Below are 19889 nucleotides of genomic sequence, written 5' to 3'. Positions count from 1 at the left end.
GGCGTAAGTGTGTATGTATGTACACTTTATGGATTTTGCTACATATTGTTACTAATTGTCAACTTTATTTGTAGGGCTATAATGTATATAGCTATTTATATTTTATAGTAGGTAATTGATATTTAACTACTGGTACTTCCATTCTCCCTCTCAGGCTCAAAGGCCTCAGTGATGGGAGATAAGCACTCATAAGTAAGTACAGGTATTGCAGATGCTGATCTCTGTAACCTTCACTTATAATTATTTGATGCTTATATCTTTACAGATAATCAAGGAGTTCCTGAGATTAGAACCACAAGCGGATGAACCAGACCCAAGAGTAGCAGTTTTGAAAGGGCTGGAGAAATATAGGCTCCCAATAATTGCCATTCTCAAAAAAAGAAAAGCAGTTCCTCTGTATATGGAAACCTTACTTGAACTCTATGGCCACGATGAAAGTCAATGTGAGTAATGTCTAGTTCAATTTGTTCATTTCAGTAGCTGGTAGCAATTTAATATATATATCTTTTCATCATTAGCAATGCATCTTTCACTTTTATAAGCCTTGTTTTCATGAAACTATGCTGCATGCAAAAACCAAACATTGTATTAAGCATGGCTTATCTAACTGTAATGCTTGCACCAATTTCTATAAAGGTACTAATTTAATTGTTAAATTCCTGCTCTTCTATCAAATTTTTGGCTGAGTGCTATGGCTAAATAATTGTTTGCAGCATAAGTGATGTTAAAGATTTTTAATAGGTGTAAAGCATCTCTCTCTCTCTCTCTCTCTCTCTCTCTCTCTCTCTCTCTCTCTCTCTCTCTCTCTCTCTCTCTCTCTCTCTCTCTCTCTCTCTCTCATAAGGAAAAACATTATTTCTAGTGTAAATAAACCCAATAGGCTGTCCAATTTGAAATTTAAAATGTAAATATTATCAATCTTTTTAGAAATGTTAGCTGCATCCCTCTTCCCTTGCAGTCCAATAAGACAGGTCACTAATTCGTGTGGAGATAGAATTCTTGGAGTCACCTTTGTCGGCACTAGCGCAAGTGCAGACAGTCTGATAAAGGTTTCTTCCATGGTTGTGATGAAGTTCAGGACTTCTCACACTGTTTTGGTGGATATGATGAGAAGAATCGGGAGTTCGGAACATCAGTGCGTTATGTCGGGGCATGTAGGTTCGGCTGGGGTTTTCTTTCTTTCTTTCTTTCTTTTTTTTTTTTTCGATCAGTACTCATCATATTCTTCCGAGGACTTGCTAGACAAAGCATTATTGCATTATGATATTACCCAAATAGTGTCTCAAGTAAAAAACATAACCGCATACTCATACAAAAGATTTGCTGCTGTGACACAAAGGACAAAAATCATTAGTATACTGGTCGTTCTGAGCATTCAATCAAAATGCTTGTCATTCATATAATTAGTAGAACCATCGAGGAGCTTTATTTTTGTTAATTCTTATGTAAAAAAGCAATAATTACAGGAGATTTTTAAAAGATTGGTACTCAAATTAGTGGACTGTCCTATTGGATGTGACCATATCTTCACTTTTTCCTTACACAGTTAATTTTCTTTTGTTTATTTGATTTACTTATTATCATATTTATTTATATATTTATTTATTTGCACCAGATGCTTGCTTAGTTATATTGGGGTTACTTCACCTGCTTGGAGAAAGGAAAGACTCCATTTTTACTAAGGTTAAATTTCAGTACCTTTGATTTTAGAGTGGTGTGTATATATTGAAATTTCTGAATATATTATCACCTTAAGATATACATCTACATATAAATTTTATTTTAATGTCAAAATGTTATTAATGTTTACACTATTATTTCTTCCTTAAGGTACCAGAAGAAGAACTAAGAACAGGGCAGTCTAGTGTGTATTTGATGGTGCACCTGTAGCTGAACCAACAGTTATTTCTATGGCTGTAGTCTCATTGGTAGCAGGGCTTTGTGTTTAATATTGAACACCCAAAAAATTGTGAACATTTCCTCCGTTTCACAACATCCCATCTCTTAGGTATCAAGTATGACAAAGGTAACACTTCAAAAACAAAATCTCTACTTGTAAAACTCAATGAAGTAAAGACAGAATTGAGCTACAAAAATGCATAAATCTGCTTCCAAATATATTCAACTCCACACATAATGCCTCTCTCTCTCTCTCTCTCTCTCTCTCTCTCTCTCTCTCTCTCTCTCTCTCTCTCTCTCTCTCTCTCTCTCTCTCTCTCTCTCTCTCTCTGTCACACACACACACACACACACACACACACACACACACACACACACACACACACACACACACACACACTAGTCAATTACTAGTTAAAGATTAATCAGTGAAATAAATACATAACATTATGTTAATAAGTTTTCTAAAAGGAAAAGGAAATACTTGTACTTCCCCTTCCCCCCCAACCCAGTATTCATGAAATCTTACTGAATTGTTATCTTATGTTATATATATATATATATATATATATATATATATATATATATATATATATATATATATATATATATATATATATATATATATATATATATATATATATAATGAATGGAGAGTAGACTCACTCTCTCTCTCTCTCTCTCTCCAAATTGGGAAGTATTCTTCATGTACCATATGATGCATATATATATATATTTTTTTTTTTTTATGCATTTTTTAACTTTTTTTTTTTTTATTTCTCTGTTATTGCAAGTGATACGTGAAGCTTCTTTATTACTGTTCTGAGCATTTCTGTAGATTTGTTTAGTTAGTATATCCCATAGAAATACTCATTTTCTTTTTTTGTGTGGCTTTAAAGGATTAATGGTGACATATGGATATGATCTGGGTTAAAAGCTTGTACAAATAAGGTTAAATGTCTATTTTTGCACTGGTTGTTTCCCTAAGTTTCTTAAAAGTACTCTGATATAATGATTAATAGTGGACTAATTAATTATTCTTTACAGGGTCTGTAACTCCTTACATTTAATTTATGTTAACTTTACTTACATATTTTTTCCTTTAGTTTATGAATGGGAGGAAGGTTTAATATTCATATCTTAAGAGATGCTTACTTTCTTTTCCACATTGCAAGTTTTAGTGATTAATACTCACAAATGTGTATTATTTACTTAATGGCTTGTCAAAACAGGTTGTTTTTGTGTTGCTTTTTTTTTTTCTCATGCTAGGATGAAGTGTTACTAATGGAGTTTATTTTTTACATCTGTTTTATATATCATTACAGTTTTGAGGGGAGCTTTCTGTTAAATGTTCAAGTGAAAAGCATATTATACTATAGATGATAAAAATTATAGTGTTTATTTTTTTATTTATTTTTTTTTTAATGCAATGAAATGGAGGGAACATTTAATTGTATATGAATATATTGAATTTATTATCTAATCTTTCCCCAACCTTGAGACAGCAGTAGCTAGCTGCTAGTATTAAAGGTACTAATGATTCATCATCTGCCTAAGAAAGACTAACTAATTAGTCATTTAATTGACTAACCTATGATCCACTTTACTAATGTGGTTAGTAGAAGCAGTGAACAGTACGAAGGCATTAGTCAGATATATTTGAGTAAGACCATACTCAGGTTGAGTGCTCAGTTAGTCACAAATTGACTAACATTATGTTAGTCACTGTGACTAATGCTGCCACTCGTTCTAGACCCCATGGGTTTTACTAAGAAAAGTTAGTCAGCACGACTAACTTTGGTTTTGTGTGATATAAGCGTCTCCATGCTGTGTTCGTCCTCAGGAGGGATATTTTTAAACAATAAATGTACTACTCACTAGAGTGGTGCAGGTGTGGATCCTAATCCTTAGGAGGCTCACCGCCAACAGACAGATCGCTGGAGAGTTCGGTCTAATTTATAGCATATCTCCCTTGGGAGAAAGAGACGCTTGGAGAGAAGGAATTACTCCATGTGGAATGACGGCGGTAGTCATCAAGGGAAGAAGGGAGATTTAGCAGAGATTAACATGGATCCTTAACTCCACTACAGGTGAGAAAGGTAAAGGATGCAGGTATCGTCCCTAGATCTCCTACGTGAGGGATGCGGGAAAGAGTGGCTTAGTACCATTACAGTAGTAGTAGAAGTGGTAGTAAACCAGTTCACCAGACACACATCTACAATTTAAGTATCTGCGTGATACAATAATTGCATCACAAATTTCCCATTGCTGTGTGTGTGTGTGTGTGTTCTCTCCCTCCCTCCCTCCCTTCCTCCGTCTCTCTCTCTCTCTCTCTCTCTCTCTCTCTCTCTCTCTCTCTCTCTCTCTCTCTCTCTCTTACATACAAAATCGTTAATCGGTTAATCGTCAGCATTTGATGTTTACTTTTCATTGACGATTTATCTTTTAACTCTGAAAATCATTGTAGAAATAATCAACTTTCATTGCATTTAACCTCGTTAATTCAGGTCCGCTGACCGCAAAATTGCATTATTAAACGGTTGAAGGTATCCATTATTATATCAAGTTTTCAATGCCGATATTTATGTGACTTAAAATTTTACACATCATCGTGTGATCTCAAGAACTTGAACGTAATGATGTCGTCCAGGTGAACGCTGCGAATGCCACCAGACCTGAGCACTGGCTCAGAGACTGTGGCTCTACCTGTGCAACTATTTCTTGTTGATGTCAAGAGAGGGAGAGAAACTGGTTTTCAACTGCAAGCTGTATCTGTTCAAAACTGTGCCAATCAAAGGGCACATAACAAAGCCCACCAGGCCCAAGCAGCATATCGTAAGGACCACCTAACCCAGATCGTGCAGTTCGAAAAGTCAAGAAGTCAAGACAAGTTCATGTCGTGGAAAAGCCTAGCAGAAGTTATCTTCTAATTCCAGCAGTGGCAACACCACTTTGAATTATCGAACCTGTTTTCACCGCTCAGCTGTCAAGAAAACACGTCCGTTAAAACAGGAAATTATTTACGGGACAAGCATGTCTGTGTGTGACATTTTTTCATAGGATTTATTGAATCCATTACATTATATATATATATATATATATATATATATATATATATATATATATATATATATATATATATATATATATATATATATATATATATATATATATATATATATATATATATATATATATATATATATATATATATATATATATATATATACTACTATTATTGTTACTACTACTTCTATTACTACTACTACCACTATTATTATCTGGCGTTAAATGGTAGGGGTAGGTTGTTAACTGAGCAGGTAACGAGTTGAGATAATGAGGGAATTGGCTTGCCTAGGCTTGTTACTTTGCTTTTCCTTATTTTATCTGATGTCTATTTGTTTTTGTGGGTATAAGATGTTTTTGTCTGTTCCTAACACTGTCTGTGCCATCCTAACTGTATCAAGCTGTGTATTCTTTAATTATCTATTCCTAACTGTCTATTCCTTATGCTGTCTGTTTCTCACGCTGTCTGTTCTTAACTCTCCCTCTATCCACACAGGTAATAGTGCGGATGGATGAACGAGGCGTGTCAGGTGGGGTGAGGCTGGTACCTGCCTATGTGGAGAGTGACGTGTGTGTGGGTGATCCTGCTCTCTCCCTCTCCGCCCTGGCATCCTTCCCTATCCAACACCGCCACACTCTGCTACAGCCACACGGATATAACTATTCCTACGGCCACTTATAATCTGCTGGGTGAGTCTGTGTGGGTGAGTGGGGGGGTGAGATGGATGTGTGTGTGTGTGTGTGTGTGTGTGTGTGTGTGTGTGTGTGTGTGTGTGGGTGGGGGCGTGTGGGTTGATGAAAACTACTCGAAAAACATTAATTATATGTTTTAAAGCCACGTCTGCCCAAATGCTGACTAAACATTGCATAATCTACTCTTTTTAACCCAATTATCCTTGTGAATGCTCCAAAACATCCTTATCACAATGAAAAAAAAAATAAAAAGCGACAAGAATTTTTTAAAGGGACCGAGAGAATGTTATTGTTTACATCCATCAGCTGACGGGGCGGCGCGCACGTGAATGACCTGCCTGGCCTTGTGTTGACCTGTAGCGGCCTGGTGACCTGCGTTTGGGGGTTGTCATCTGTACTGGCGGCTTGGTGGTGACTTATGAGGGTGTTGTGGTGGTGTGTGAGGGTGTGGGTGTGTTGGAATGTTAGTTTTGGTGATTTTTTGGAGTTTTTGAAGATTGTGTTTATTGATGTTTTTCCGTGTATTTTGAATTGTATCTTTTCATTCTTTCGTGGTTTCTTTATTTATTCTCTTCCTCACTTCTTTCTCTTCATCTGTTCGTTCTCTTCTTCCTTCTCAATTATCTCTTTTGTTTTTCCTATTCTTCCTCGTTTTCTTCTTTCGTCTCAATTACCTCGTTCATTTCTCTTTCTCATTTCTCCCTCCAGACTCATTCTTCTCTTCTTTCCTCCCTCCTCCTCCCTCATCTCTCCGTGTTCTTCCTCTTCCTTATTCCTTCATTCATTCCTTCTTTGTCTATTTTTTGTTTATCTTCCTCTCTCTTCCTCTTCCTGTTTTTCCTCTTTATTCCTGTTCTTCTTTTATTCTTTTATTTTTCCTTCTTTCTTCCTTCTTCCTTTCTTCCCACCCTCCCTCCTTCCCTCCTTCCTCCTTCCTTTCTTTTAATACTACACGAGTCATCCAAATCAACACCACACACCACGCAACACCAGTACAACACCACTAACTCACTCTGATGTTGCAGGCGGTGGTGGTGGTGGCGGTAGGCTGGTGGAGTTGTGGCATGTGTTTAGGCGGGCCAGTGGTGGTGTGGTGGGGGACATGGTGGTGGTGGTGGTGACTGGGGCCTACCAGCCTATAAGGGTGATGACATGTACACTACTTCTTTAGGTAAGGTGAGTGTGTCTTGGTGTTTTAAGAGAGTTTTTGGGTGTGTTTGGGTGCGTTTTGTGTGTTTGAGTGTGTTTTGGTGTGTTTTTTGAGTTGATTTTTTTTTGTGTGTATTTGAGTGTTTTTTTTTTTTTTTTTTTTGGGGTGCATTAGGCGTGTAAATGAAGTGAATGAGTGTGTCACTTTCATATGAATTGGCCAGTGTCATTTGAGTGTATGGGCAAGTTGTATGGAGGTGTTGGTGAGTGCATGAGTGTATGTTAGTGGGTTACTGTATGACTGTACGACTGTATTGCTTCATTGATGTGACTCACTGTGTTGCAGGTGGCAGTGAGGGGAGTGGTGAGGGTGGTGGAGGGGCGGGCTCAGCAGGCCACCTTCAACCGGCGTGACCTGTTGTCCTCACCTGCTCCACACCTGCCCTAGTACCACTACAGGTGAGGAAATGCTGCTACTGCTACTACTACTACTAAATATTCCTAACTATAATTACTCGTATTAAAACTTTATATTTATAATTAATTGTTGCTATTATTACAAAGGGTTTTCATTACTACTGCTGCTGCAACTACTACTATTACTGCTGCTGCTGCCGTTGCTACTAAATGTTCTTTGCTATAACTACTTCTATTGAAAGTTTGCATTCTTAGCTATTAATTGTTGCTACTCCTACTACTGATATCACTACTAAAACTTCACTTTCACTACTACTACTACTATTCCTACTGATATTGCTATTGCTGCTACTTCTACTATTATTTTCATTTCATAACTAACAACTGCTACCGTACTATTACAACTATTACTACTACTACTAATAATAATACTGTAAATACAAGTCAAATATTATTACTACTTCTGCTACTACTACTACTACTACTACTACTACTACTACTACTACTACTACTACTACTACGACTACCACCACCACTACCATCACTACCACTGCAGGGCCGGAGAGGGTAAGCAGTCTTGATGCTAAATGGCTTCTTTATGATACAAGAGTGGGCGTGTCTCTTATGCTCCTGAAGGCTATCCAATCCTACAACACTACTACTACTACTACTGCTACTGCTACTACTACTACTATTACTCCTCTGCTGTAATCTGGATAGGTGTAGTCAAGATGTGTTCCATAGGAGGTGTAAATCCCTTGTGTTTGTGTACGAGTGTTGAGTTTTGTAATAGTGGGTGGTGGTGAAGGATTGGAATCAATTGGATCAAGGAGGTTGTTTCCATATGTTAATCACTGAGACCTGTACAGAGAAGAATTCATGATAGCTAGTAGTCAGTGCTGTTCAGTTAGTGCATTTCTCATATATGCCACCGACCTCACTACCTTTAGTATAGGATAGAAAAAACAGAAGAGGAAGGAAGCACATGATCAAGGAGCACTTCCACTAGCATGATTAAACGTACTTGAGGGTGACTGGCCCAGCGCGCCACAAACGACGCCCTTAATGTGGCCTCGCATTACGCTATCTTGCACTTGGCGCCCCAAACCATAACTGCCGACCCACCTGCCTTTTCTTCACGCCTTGCTTCCGAGACCACCTCCCCTCCGGCCTTTGCCTCGAGGCTGAGAGAGAGAGAGAGAGAGAGACGAGAGAGAGAGAGAGAGAGAGAGAGATAGAGAGAGAGAGAGAGGAGAGAGAGAGGAGAGAGAGAGAGAGAGAGAGAGAGAGAGAGAGAGAGAGAGAGAATATTGCATACTTGAGGCATGTACTAACTCACCTCCTTTAATTAGATTCCCCGAAAAGTAGAGCCTTCATCAAAACTCCCCCTTCACGCCTGCCCCGGGGGAAGGCTGCTCACCCACTGGGACCTCAGTTGCCATTTACCGCACTGTGAAGGGAGGGCTGCATGATAACACTTCTAGGTATTCCAGTCTTTTAACTTGAACTAAAAAGGGAAGGTAATTGCTACAGAAAACATACACATAATCACACACTTGCAAAAAAAAAAAAAATGTGTAAGAAAACTAACACGGTAAAGTGCTACATTTTTTTTAGGGTAATAATTTATGGCAATTTCAGGAAATGTTTAAAACTTTTAAACCTCAAAACGTGACAAACCCAGCAAAACCTAACAAAATCTAATGTGAGATTTAACTTTATTTATTTATTCATTTATTTACTCATTTACTATTTATTCTTTGTGTATTCTTTTCTAGAGCCATGTTGCGGTGTACGTATTTCAATTCGGGGCAGCTGAGTCCTGATTTACGCCTACCGATGCTGCCTGGGCTCACTCCACTGGATCCCTAGGCTAGTCAGTGAACAAGTCACGGGCGGCCATTCCACGTTCGTCCGCCAACCTCTGCCTCTCACTCGCCTTGCATTTTATGCAGAACAGAAACTATCAGCATCACCAGTCGTCTTATTACATCATTCTCTGTCACAGCCATACTTTTTTTTTCTCGAGAACTAGAAGGGCAGTGGCTTGGACTCTGGTATAGGGGTTTTCTGAATGCGTTGGCTATTTACTCAGTATCGGCAATAAACGGAATAACTGTGGCAGTTTTAATGGCGCTCAATGATCGGAGAGAAGCAAACATATGATATTAAATTAGTGGATGAGAACTGACTCTGATGCGGAAGAGAATAATTTCAAATTCCAAATTATTAAAGCCACTGAAGGTACAATGACCAAAAAAAAAAAAAAAAAAAATGAATGAACATATTTTTTTTATATGCCAATCTGTGAAGGCGGAAGGAAGAAATAGAGGATGCGTGGGTAGGGCTGGAGTAGCTTCATCTAATTCCAAGTACTCCTCTCCAGTATCACCACTTCAATCTCACCACCTCTACATCTGCCAAATTCCAGCAATAACACCAACCAGTGACACCGCAGCAGCAGCATCTCGGGAACTCAGCGCCTCTTCCAGAACAGTTGGCTCTGACATCGACCAGCTCTTTGAACGCAGTTTCACAAACACTTCATCATAAAGCTTGAGTTCCCTGATTACAATATTAAAGAAGTTATATTATCAATGCATCCTTGTTATTGGTCCTCAGAAGACAAAATTTCCAGACTTTTCTCAACACTACACAACACACTGCCAACAGCACACAAACTCTCTCTCACAAACACCTACCTACACACCAGACACACGAACTCACCTTACTGGATGGCGAAAATTAGACTAAATCAATATGGAAGCCAGTTACTTACATGCTGGAAAAGAAAAACTTATCTATCTCTCTCTGGCTATCCATCTCTCTCTCTCTCTCTCTCTCTCTCTCTCTCTCTCTCTCTCTCTCTCTCTCTCTCTCTCTCTCTCTCTCTGTCTCTCTCTCTCTCTCTCTCTCTCTCTCTCTACACACACACACACACACACACACACACACACAGACAGACACCTTAATAATAGAAGCCAAATAATCCTGAAAGGTTACAAGAAAATTACAAATATTATCCTCGCCGTGTAGACCCCATCATGTGACACTGTCAGACAAGTTTTAGAGTACAAATGACAAGAAATACTGGGTACATCATTGCTAAAGAAGGGACAGTAGTTAACGAAGTACTTAGAACACTGCAAGCTCACCTATTCATTCAAAAGTAGCATGCGAGAGAGAGTATTTGGTAGCACTGGATCTACGATATAGTGAGCCATTATTGTATATACGTTTTTATAACCCAGAGTCAACACACGTCTCTGCTTTCAGATGTCTAGCCCTCGCCAGATTCCTTCCTGCCACGGAGCGACAGAGGCGGATATGGGCAACACTCACCAACTTATCCTCGAGGTCCACTGATGCTACTGAGAAGAATCATACTTCCCAATAGTAGCATATAAAAAATCTTTGTTTCTATCAGCTAGTATATGATCGTCGTACAGTATGAAAGAATAAGAAGTAAGAAAGTGTACACGTTAACTGTCACGATGAAGAGGTGCGAAGTATGTGAATTGAAAGCCATCCAGGTGTATCCCTCAACTTCAAGGTATGTCGCTGAAGGTAAGGAAAAGTTTGGTGAGTGTCGGACGAACTGTGAAAAAAAAAAAAGTTTAGACCGTACCAGGGAATTTGAAGGCAAAAGTTGGTGTATGAAAAATGTAGGCCACACATTCCTAAAAAAGAAATACAGAGGAAGTCGTCACAAAATAGCACGTCTGTGGCTATGAGGAAGAGGCGGCCATACTCGAAACTGTACGCAGGTGATGAGAATTCAGGTGATGTTACAACACACACACACACAAAAAAAAAAAAAAAAAAAAAAACATGCAATCTGATATACAGCTGAGGAGTCCATGTGTGTGTGTGTGTGTGTGTGTGTGTGGGTGTAACGGGCAGCTGACTCTAAATTCAGATCAGATGAAATTTAACAGGCGATAAGATGCGATCAGCTCCCACACTGTGACAATATATTCTACCAAGAGAATAATTTTTTTCAAGATGGTGTTAAATTCCCATCAACGTAAAATCGAAAAAATCATCATGCTTGCAGTTTTGAACACTGAATACTATTTTTGGCATCACTGGAAAGCTGTTTGAAGTCCCACCAGTTTTTTTGGTGAATGAGACGTCTGTACTGCAATGTTGACTTTTTAGATTAGGTGAAAAGTCAAGAATTTGTCCTATTATCTTTTTTTGTATCAATGGAAGATTCCCTGCGGCACCTTATCGTGCATGTGAATGAAACGTGAGTGATGTACTCATAAGCGGTAGGTCTTTTAAGTTAGTGACGCGGATTATTATTAAAAGAAAAAAACTCAGGTCGATTCGAAGATTTTGTGAACTCCAGCCGCACATGTATCAGTGATGTAAACCGTCGGGTGAGTCATCGGGAAGTTTGTGTCGAGTTGATAGTTTTTTTTTTTTTTTTTTTTTTACTACATTTTGTTGTTCCGATTAGAAATAAAAAAAAAAAAAAATCAGAAAACAGGCTCTCTGTGGCTTCCATGCGCGAACTGTTTAGTTCCTAAAGAGACGGATGTCTAAGAAAAAGAAAAAAAAAATTGCATTGTGGTGTCATCATCACCCAACGGTTTACATCACTGATGCATGTGCGGCTGGAGTTCACAAAATCTTCGAATTAATACCTGAGTGGATAGTTTAATTTTGAAGATTACTGAACAATAACAGAGAGAGAGGATAACAAGACAGAACCATAATGAATATTAATGATAATAGACTTAAGAGAAGAAAAGTGACAGCATACCACAGTAGTAATACTGTAGAACGGTCAGAAAGGAAATTTGAAGTTACAGAGAAGGATACAAACCGTACAGTATATACTTTTAACCAGCCTGAAGACCGATATAACAACGTTTTTGCAATTTTTTTTCTTTGATGGCTTAAGATGTGACCTTTCATTCAAAGTATGTATGTTACAGACCTCTAATATGCCGATGTTATTAATAATAAAATTAATCTGGAGGTGAATCACAATATTAAGTGCAAAATACATAAAGGCAGTTTTTCAATGTGGGAGGAAAAGTAAAAATTGCGTATAGAGAAGAAAGCGCGATTCCACACCAGCGTAAAGTTCCAATTGAAACTTTAGGTAAAGTTAAGTAATTTGTCTGTCGCGGCCAACCAGATCAAAGGATTATGTACGGGATGAAGGGCTCTCTGTAAACAAAGTTACACGAAAGTAATTTACCTTATGGAATCAGAGACGCGAAACTTAACTAAAGTTCTGGAACATAAACTTTGGAGCGCTCAGAAAGGGGGAGAGGAGAAAATTTACTGGGGGTTAGGCATTAACATGGATAAACAAGAGAAAAACGTGGGCCGGGGGTAACAAACTAAAGCTGAATGTCTTTTCTCGCCACCAATACGAAGAAGAAATGGACGAGGGCAAATCATTTGACGCGTAAAAACTATTACAAATTATGATAAAGTGAAAACCATGCAAAACTAGAAAAGAAAATGGAGCCAAGACAGACAAGTAACGCAATATAAAGAGGTGACTGAAAACTAAATTACAATGAATGAAAGAAAGAAAGAAAGAAAAAGATGTATAAAAAAGCTAGATTTTTTAAAACAAATATTTATTAGGTGACAGTTATTATGGTGGTAATGACGATAGTGAAGATGATGATGGTGGTGGTGTTGGTCGGCATGTTTTGAAATTATCCATTATTATTATTATTATTATTACTATTATTATTATTATTATTATTATTATTACTATTAATCACCAAAACCATCATCAACATCCCACTCACCACCACCATCACCACGAGGAGGAAGAACGCTGCCCCCGGAGCTCCTCGTGCCTCGCAAGAAGCTGTCAAGAGTGGCGGGGAGGGAGGATTGGAAATATAGTCCTCGGTATTTTTACTCCCACAGTGATATAACGATCTCAAGCCTCGTCTCTCTCGGTTATAAGGGGACTCTCAGCTCCATATATAAAAAGGTATACATAACTAAAGCAGGGAGAAGGTGTAACTCAAAGGCAGAATGCTCTCTTTGCATGTCGAAAGTCACGGGTTCAGTCCCCGGCACCTACAAAAGCGGAATATTCCCACGCTGAGCGGCGAGGATGAAACATTTGCTGCTCCGTTCCTCGCCCGTCTTGAAATGCGACTGAAAGAATCGAACTGAGGGAACTGGGAGCCCCTTCCCCTTTATTTTTTCTTTCCATGAAAATGTCAACTATCCTTTGAGTCTTCTACTACTGCTACTTCTATTACTACTAATACTACTACTACTACTACTACTACTACTACTACTACTACTACTACTACTTCTACTACTACTACTACTACTAACTACTACTACTACTGCTGCTACTGCTGCTGCTGTTGTTGCTGCTGCTATTGATACTTCAACTACTGCTGCTGCTGCTGCTGCTGCTGCTCCTGCTTTTGCAGCAACAACAGCAGCAGCAACAACAACAACAACAATAAAAACAACTACTATTATTATACACTTATTGCAAGTCTAAAAGTACTAATGTTCCATGCTTATTCTCCTCCTGCTCCTCCTCCTCCTCCTCCTCCTATTACTACTACTACTACTACTAACTACTACACCATTACTCAACCATCACTGCGATAATTCTCTGATACACCGTTTCATTCCCTCTACGATCCATTCACTCATCATAAGCGAACAACGAAGCACGTTTTTCCGCCTTCCAGTCAGCCAATGACTCAGGCAGTCAGTCAGTCAATCAGGCAGTCAGTCAGGCAGTCAGTCCCCTTCAACAGGCTGGTGGTTTCGTGTAAAAAGAAGCTTTGAGTTGGTGTTTGGTTTTTGATGTCAAGCCTCTTCAACTCGGTCACTTTGGGAACATGCACGTCTATTAGAGTAATCGGAGTCTGATGCATGGTGCTAGAGTTTGAATGTACTCCCATCTCTCTCTCTCTCTCTCTCCCTCTCTCTCTCTCTCTCTCTCTTACGCCGCGCAGTAAACGATTTAGTATCAAGGTTTCTAGGAAAAGATTTAGGGGAAAGAAAAATTTCCGAGCCATAAAATCAATTAGCCGATAGCACGACCAATTAACTGAGCTGCTTCTTGTGACTGCTGGTGATGAGTTCCCCCGCCCCCGCTCCCTCCTCCATCCTCCCCTCCCTTCGCCTCTCCTCTCCAGCTACCTGCTACTCGCCCTGCCAGACCATCCAGCCTTTTCTCTCTAATCTCCACTTCTTCTTCTTCACCCAAACCTACCAACGTCTCTTCTTTTCCAAGCCCTAACACTCCTTCCAGTCCCTTTCCTTTTTCTCCTTCATTCTCCACTCTCCCCCTCCACATACACCCTTCTTTTCCACTCACACCCCTCCGTTGCCTTCCCTGCACTTCATCCCTCCCCGTCTTGCCCCTTGGGAGATCCACCTTTAACAAGAACATAAAGCTAAAACTATTTCATTCTGCTGTAGAAGACCCATTGTGTAGCTTGATCTACAATATAGTAGTAGTAATATATTCGTGAGGGTCCTTGTAACTTTGACTCAAGAAGTAACGAGTTTTAGGTTAGCTTAACCGGCAATTTTTCGCATTATGTGGCAATTGATGCTGGTAATGAACATAATGTATGGAGGAGGGCGATGTTATAGGATAGATAGTACCTTTCTGATAAAAGAAATAAGAATAAAAATATAAAAAAAGTCGCACTAGTCAATAAGTTACCACATTTACGCATCAGGCGTCATAAAATAATTTCTTACAAGTTTAGAATATACAGCAAAATAAGTGATTGGGGTAGATTAAAACCTTTTAGTGCTTGCAATTATATTTCTGCTGAGTAAAATCTTGTAGGGTCACTGACGTAGCTGGTGGTATATAATCATTAGCAAAAAAAAAATATTACGTTGTGCCAAACTACGAACAACACAGGCTAACTAGGGTGAGTAGAAATGGCGTCTTTCTTTTTCCCTTTCAAACCAACCTCTGGACTCACACGTACTGACACTTGGGGCGAGAATCAGTGCCACAAGTCTTGAAACAGTGTCCCTTCCCCAACACTTACCAAGCCAAAGAGCACGGGAGCCTTTCACGCTGTTCATCCTCCACTGGCTTCGTTCCTGGTGGTGTCTCAATTAGGTGGCCTTGGATGCAACTCCTGCAAGCGTAAAAGAAACACGTTAACTTTCCATGTAGGCAGTCAGACCCGCACCAATCAGTACCTCCGTTCAGTGCGTGTCAGGCAAGGCAGGCCAGCTTCACCTCCATTCATCCTCATCAACTCACATGATTACAAAACCGGATTATCTTCCCTTTACCTTCTCCACTCACGTCTGCTGCCTGTCCCTCTACTCTGGCTCTTATCTCTTCGGCTAGTTCTCTGTTCTCTGCACTCCACATGACTCCACATTACTGTAACTATCCATTCATATATCCCTAATTATAACCTCCATCTTGATTACAGTTTTTTTTTATATTTCTCATTCACCACACTGCACTTAGTTTAACAAATGGCGAGTAAACCCTGTCGTGTCCCGCTCCCTGGAAAAAAAAATAATAATAATAATTACCTACGCGTAAGGAGAGCCTGGGTACGTTTCTCAACCCTGGGACGCTGTGACATTACGTGATTTACTTGGCGATAGAGGGAAGAACGTGGTCTGTGGGAGGCTGAAGGGGGCGGGTGTGTGCCTGTAGGTAGGGTGGAGAATCATGAAGAGGCTGCACCAGACTGTGTGTTAAGATTCGTGCTGTCGGTGTTTCTGTTATTTTCCATGAGCCCAACTACGTCCTCTTTAAGTGGACCTGTGCCGGTGTGTGTCTGTCTGTGTGTGTGTGTGTGTGTGAGAGAGAGAGGAGAGAGAGAGAGAGAGGGAGAGAGAGAGAGAGAGAGAGAGAGAGAGAGAGAGAGAGAGAGAGACGAGAGAAGAGAGAGAGAGAGAGAGAGAGAGGAGAGAGAGAGAGAGAGAGAGAGAAGGGAGGGTGGATGGCAGATAATGGTAATGAGCCTCATGTTCCTAAGTATGCATTAATTAGGGACTACTAACAGAGGGGAGTCTTGGAGGGCCGGCGCGGGGAGTGTCTTCTGGGCTAAGAGTTAATAGCGAGCTAATGAGCGATTGAAGAGAGAAGTCCAAGTATTCTGGGGCAGGCGGAGTTTATCATCAAATTTATTCACCGCTAATCGCTTGAGTTGCAGTTACTTTACTTGAGCGGTGACTGATTGGGGCTAATGGCTGGAGTTGGGCGGATGACGGAGAAGCTGCCGGGAGAACCGGGATCCAGGCAGCCACGGCAGGTTCGGCTGTTCCAGGGAAGCTCAGAAAGCTTTTTTCCGCCTTCATTTTTTATTGTTCTTGTTTGGATGCTGCTCCACGCCAGCCCATCCATACAATTTATTTCTATTCATTCACTGTTCGCGCTTACCCTCCTTGAGTGTTCCCTTCCATCTCCTCCTCGAAGATTGAGCTAATTACTGTTCCATTATCGTCTGATGCTATTCGCTAATTATTGTTGGTCATGCAGAGAACATGTCGCGCGTGTCTTTTCGTCTCTGTCAGCCTTGCGTCACACCATGTGTTCCGAAGATACAGCTGAGGTGTGCATCCCTTCATTTTTCATAGCCAGCCTTGGGTCTGTACGAGCTGATTCATACTTTTCCTCTGTGCTGAGTAGATGATTTACTCTGGATGTGCCGTACTGTTAGTGTCCCCATTGAAAATGGATAATTGGTATTAATTCACACACACACAAAAAAAAATGTATGTATTACCACTAGATTATCTTTTGTGATTACAAGGAAAACTATTCCTTGTTGGCAGCAAAATGGTAAACACCGCCACGATTCCCGTCACCAGCGCTTGAGGGGACGACACTTGGTGGCAGGGCAGCCGCACCACGAGCTGCTTGCACTTGAGAACAACGCGCATCACTCCAAGGTTCAGATTTATTTGCAAGTAATAACTAGTGCAGTCTGCATTCACATATTTTCGTTTTTCCTGCAACATAAACCATTGTAGCTAATTAACAATGAATGCTAATATGATGCTTGACGTCTGGCATCCATATCTATCATTGCTAATTTAAATCATAATCTAATCATAATATAAATTCGATTCATAATCTATCATAACCAATTCAAAGGATCCTCTGCTTATGGATTTGTCCCTCAATGCAATTATATCTGCTGATGCTGATGATTATGATACTTGGGATATATATATATATATATATATATATATATATATATATATATATATATATATATATATATATATATATATATATATATATATATATATATATATATATATCACGTGGCTGGTATCTCGTTAAGGAAGCACTACGTCCTGTGCAAGAACTATAGCTTACTGGGCGGCGTGATCATTACTGTGGTGTGTGTACGCAAGTGTCTGCCCCGCACTGCACGACACTCGTCCCAGCAACATTCCGCTGTGAAATGCAAACTCACCATCGCTTTGTAAAAACACGATGAGAGGTGCGCTGATACTCTTGTCGGCAGGCACAGGGATGGAACACCCGCAGAGTTTCTTGACTGCAGTATAAATATGGAGTCCCAAAAGTTTTCTTCATGATATTTGCGTAAAACGTTTGCGATGTAATGCGTCACCTGCTAGTCCATTTGCCTGATACAACCCTTCACTTTCGACCATGAGAATAATAGTGACATCTGATAATTTGTATCGTAGTTGTAGACTGTGATGACCATGAGAATGGTAGTGACATCTGATAGTTTGTATCGTAACAGAGTAGCATCCTGTGATGATACATTAAAGATGAGGATGGCTTTCCTAATAGCGTCTGTAATTTTCCAATGTTCTAAACAAAACTGAAACTGAATTGTGGCAAGCCGCACGACAAGACCACTGCGAGTACTCTGAGGCACTGGCTGGTGCCTTCTTTTGCTACTCTCCTGCTTTTTTTCCACGTTATTTCCAAAGTGTTAGGATACCATAATAATTCAATCTGGCATTAGAAGACGCGAGAAGCACCATGGTAATATTGCGGCTCTGTTACAGTAATATAATGACAGTAAAAAATATTTTTATACAGTACTGACTTGTTAGTAAAAAGACAATCTATAGATCAAAATACTCTAAGAAGTTGGACTCCGTCTACGTGTGAAAATAATCTAACAAGCAAAGTTTACGCATTTCAAACTTTCTTTCTTTGTGCAGTGAAAGGCGGATAAATTCGTCTATCGAAGTTTCCTTTGCAGCATGTAAGCTCGCTACGCTCCTCACCGGGCGAGTGCGGCAGGCCAGCATGGCAGCGAGTCACGCTGTGAAGATGGACTGTGGTTGTGACGTGGCGCATTGCATATCAGATTCAACTTTTGATGCTGGCAAGCACCTAATCAGGATAGAAGTTAAGGGATGCATTTAAGTTTTCATCTGATCAAAAAGCTATATAAACGCTGGATGCTTTAGGAAACACGATGGCAAAGAGGCGCCGGGAAGAGAGCAGTACAGAGCCGTGACATTTGCCACGGAAATTTGTATGCAACTACCAAAATTATATATAGTCACCGCTATGTCTTAAATGGTCTGCAAAGATGGCTGGAATCATATCATCTGAATCTAAAAGTGCTCGTCCTGATTTTCTCAGCGACAGGTATGAATGAATAACAACTGGTCAGGAAATGTCTGTACAGTTCTCAGGGGAGCTGCTGTAACTTTTAGCAACAAAACATATTTTGGAGGTAAAACCACACTGTTTTGATGAAATACCATTACATGCTGTATTTTAGTTGAAATATTCAAAACAATAAAAGGTATATTTGAATCACGATGTTGATTCTTTTAGAAAAAGTATTTCGCGGAAATTGAAACGTCATTTTTATAGGAGTGAGACAAACACGGTGGAGATTGAAATTTTCTTTTGATAAATTAAGCTTCATACGAAATCGTTAAACATGTCTCATCTTAAACTGAAATATGTATTAATATTGAATAACACATCATGGCATTACGACATCTCTTTGCGTCAACATGCGCCGAGCGTAGCTAACACTGATGTTATCCTGTCTTGGTGAAGGCAGTCATCATGTCGTCATGCTCGCCTCGTGCGTGTGCCTAACCTAGCCGTACTGGCACGCCGCTGAAGGTGGCGAGGGAGACGCTCCACAGCCTTCCTCTTGAATTTCTTATGTTTCATTAGCAGTAAACTGAAATTCCTGAACTTCTGAATAATTAATTACAGTTGTTCTCGGACGTTCGTAATTATTTCCAAAACTGAAGCTACGAATTATAAGTAAAAAAAAAAAAAAGCAAAAGTAAAATCATGTAATGGAAAAACTTCTAGTTGGTTTTTTACTTTGAAAATTCCTGGATACGTTTCCTCCTCCTCTTTTTATTTATTTATTTATTTTTTTATGATAAACATGGGAACATAAAAACTTATTGTAAACACTCATGTCTCAGGGCAGGGGACAATGATCACTGAAGAGGACTTGCTTCACTCAACCTTCACCACCAACCATCGCTAATAACGAGAATGTGGCCATATTCTCGTTATTTTCGCGACGAGACAAAGTTTTGTCTTCCTGTGGTGGACAACGACCTCAAAAATCACACAAAAAAAAAAAAAAATCAGCAAACAACTGCGACAGTGTGGAAATTTGGAACTTAGAGTGCAATCTTGTGCCGAAGTGATCAGGTGTTGGTGATGCGAGGTCGCA

General features: G+C 39.7%; 2 long non-coding RNA genes across 2 annotated transcripts; both read left to right on the top strand.

Annotated features, from left to right (window-relative positions):
• Positions 1 to 269: 269 nt before the first annotated feature.
• On the top strand, positions 270 to 2296 carry LOC135108667 (uncharacterized). Its single transcript, XR_010272383.1, has 2 exons — positions 270 to 443; positions 1616 to 2296. It is a non-coding gene; the product is annotated as an uncharacterized LOC135108667 (long non-coding RNA).
• A 4811-nt stretch (positions 2297 to 7107) lies between these two features.
• LOC135108666 (uncharacterized) lies at positions 7108 to 9199 on the top strand. The gene is made up of 2 exons (XR_010272381.1): positions 7108 to 7266; positions 9003 to 9199. It is a non-coding gene; the product is annotated as an uncharacterized LOC135108666 (long non-coding RNA).
• Positions 9200 to 19889: the final 10690 nt, after the last annotated feature.

The sequence above is a fragment of the Scylla paramamosain genome, chromosome 17 (genome assembly GCF_035594125.1).
Source record: "Scylla paramamosain isolate STU-SP2022 chromosome 17, ASM3559412v1, whole genome shotgun sequence".
NCBI lineage: Eukaryota > Metazoa > Arthropoda > Malacostraca > Decapoda > Portunidae > Scylla > Scylla paramamosain.
Note: the sequence above shows the minus strand (reverse complement) of the source record. Positions and strands in the feature narration are given on the sequence as shown.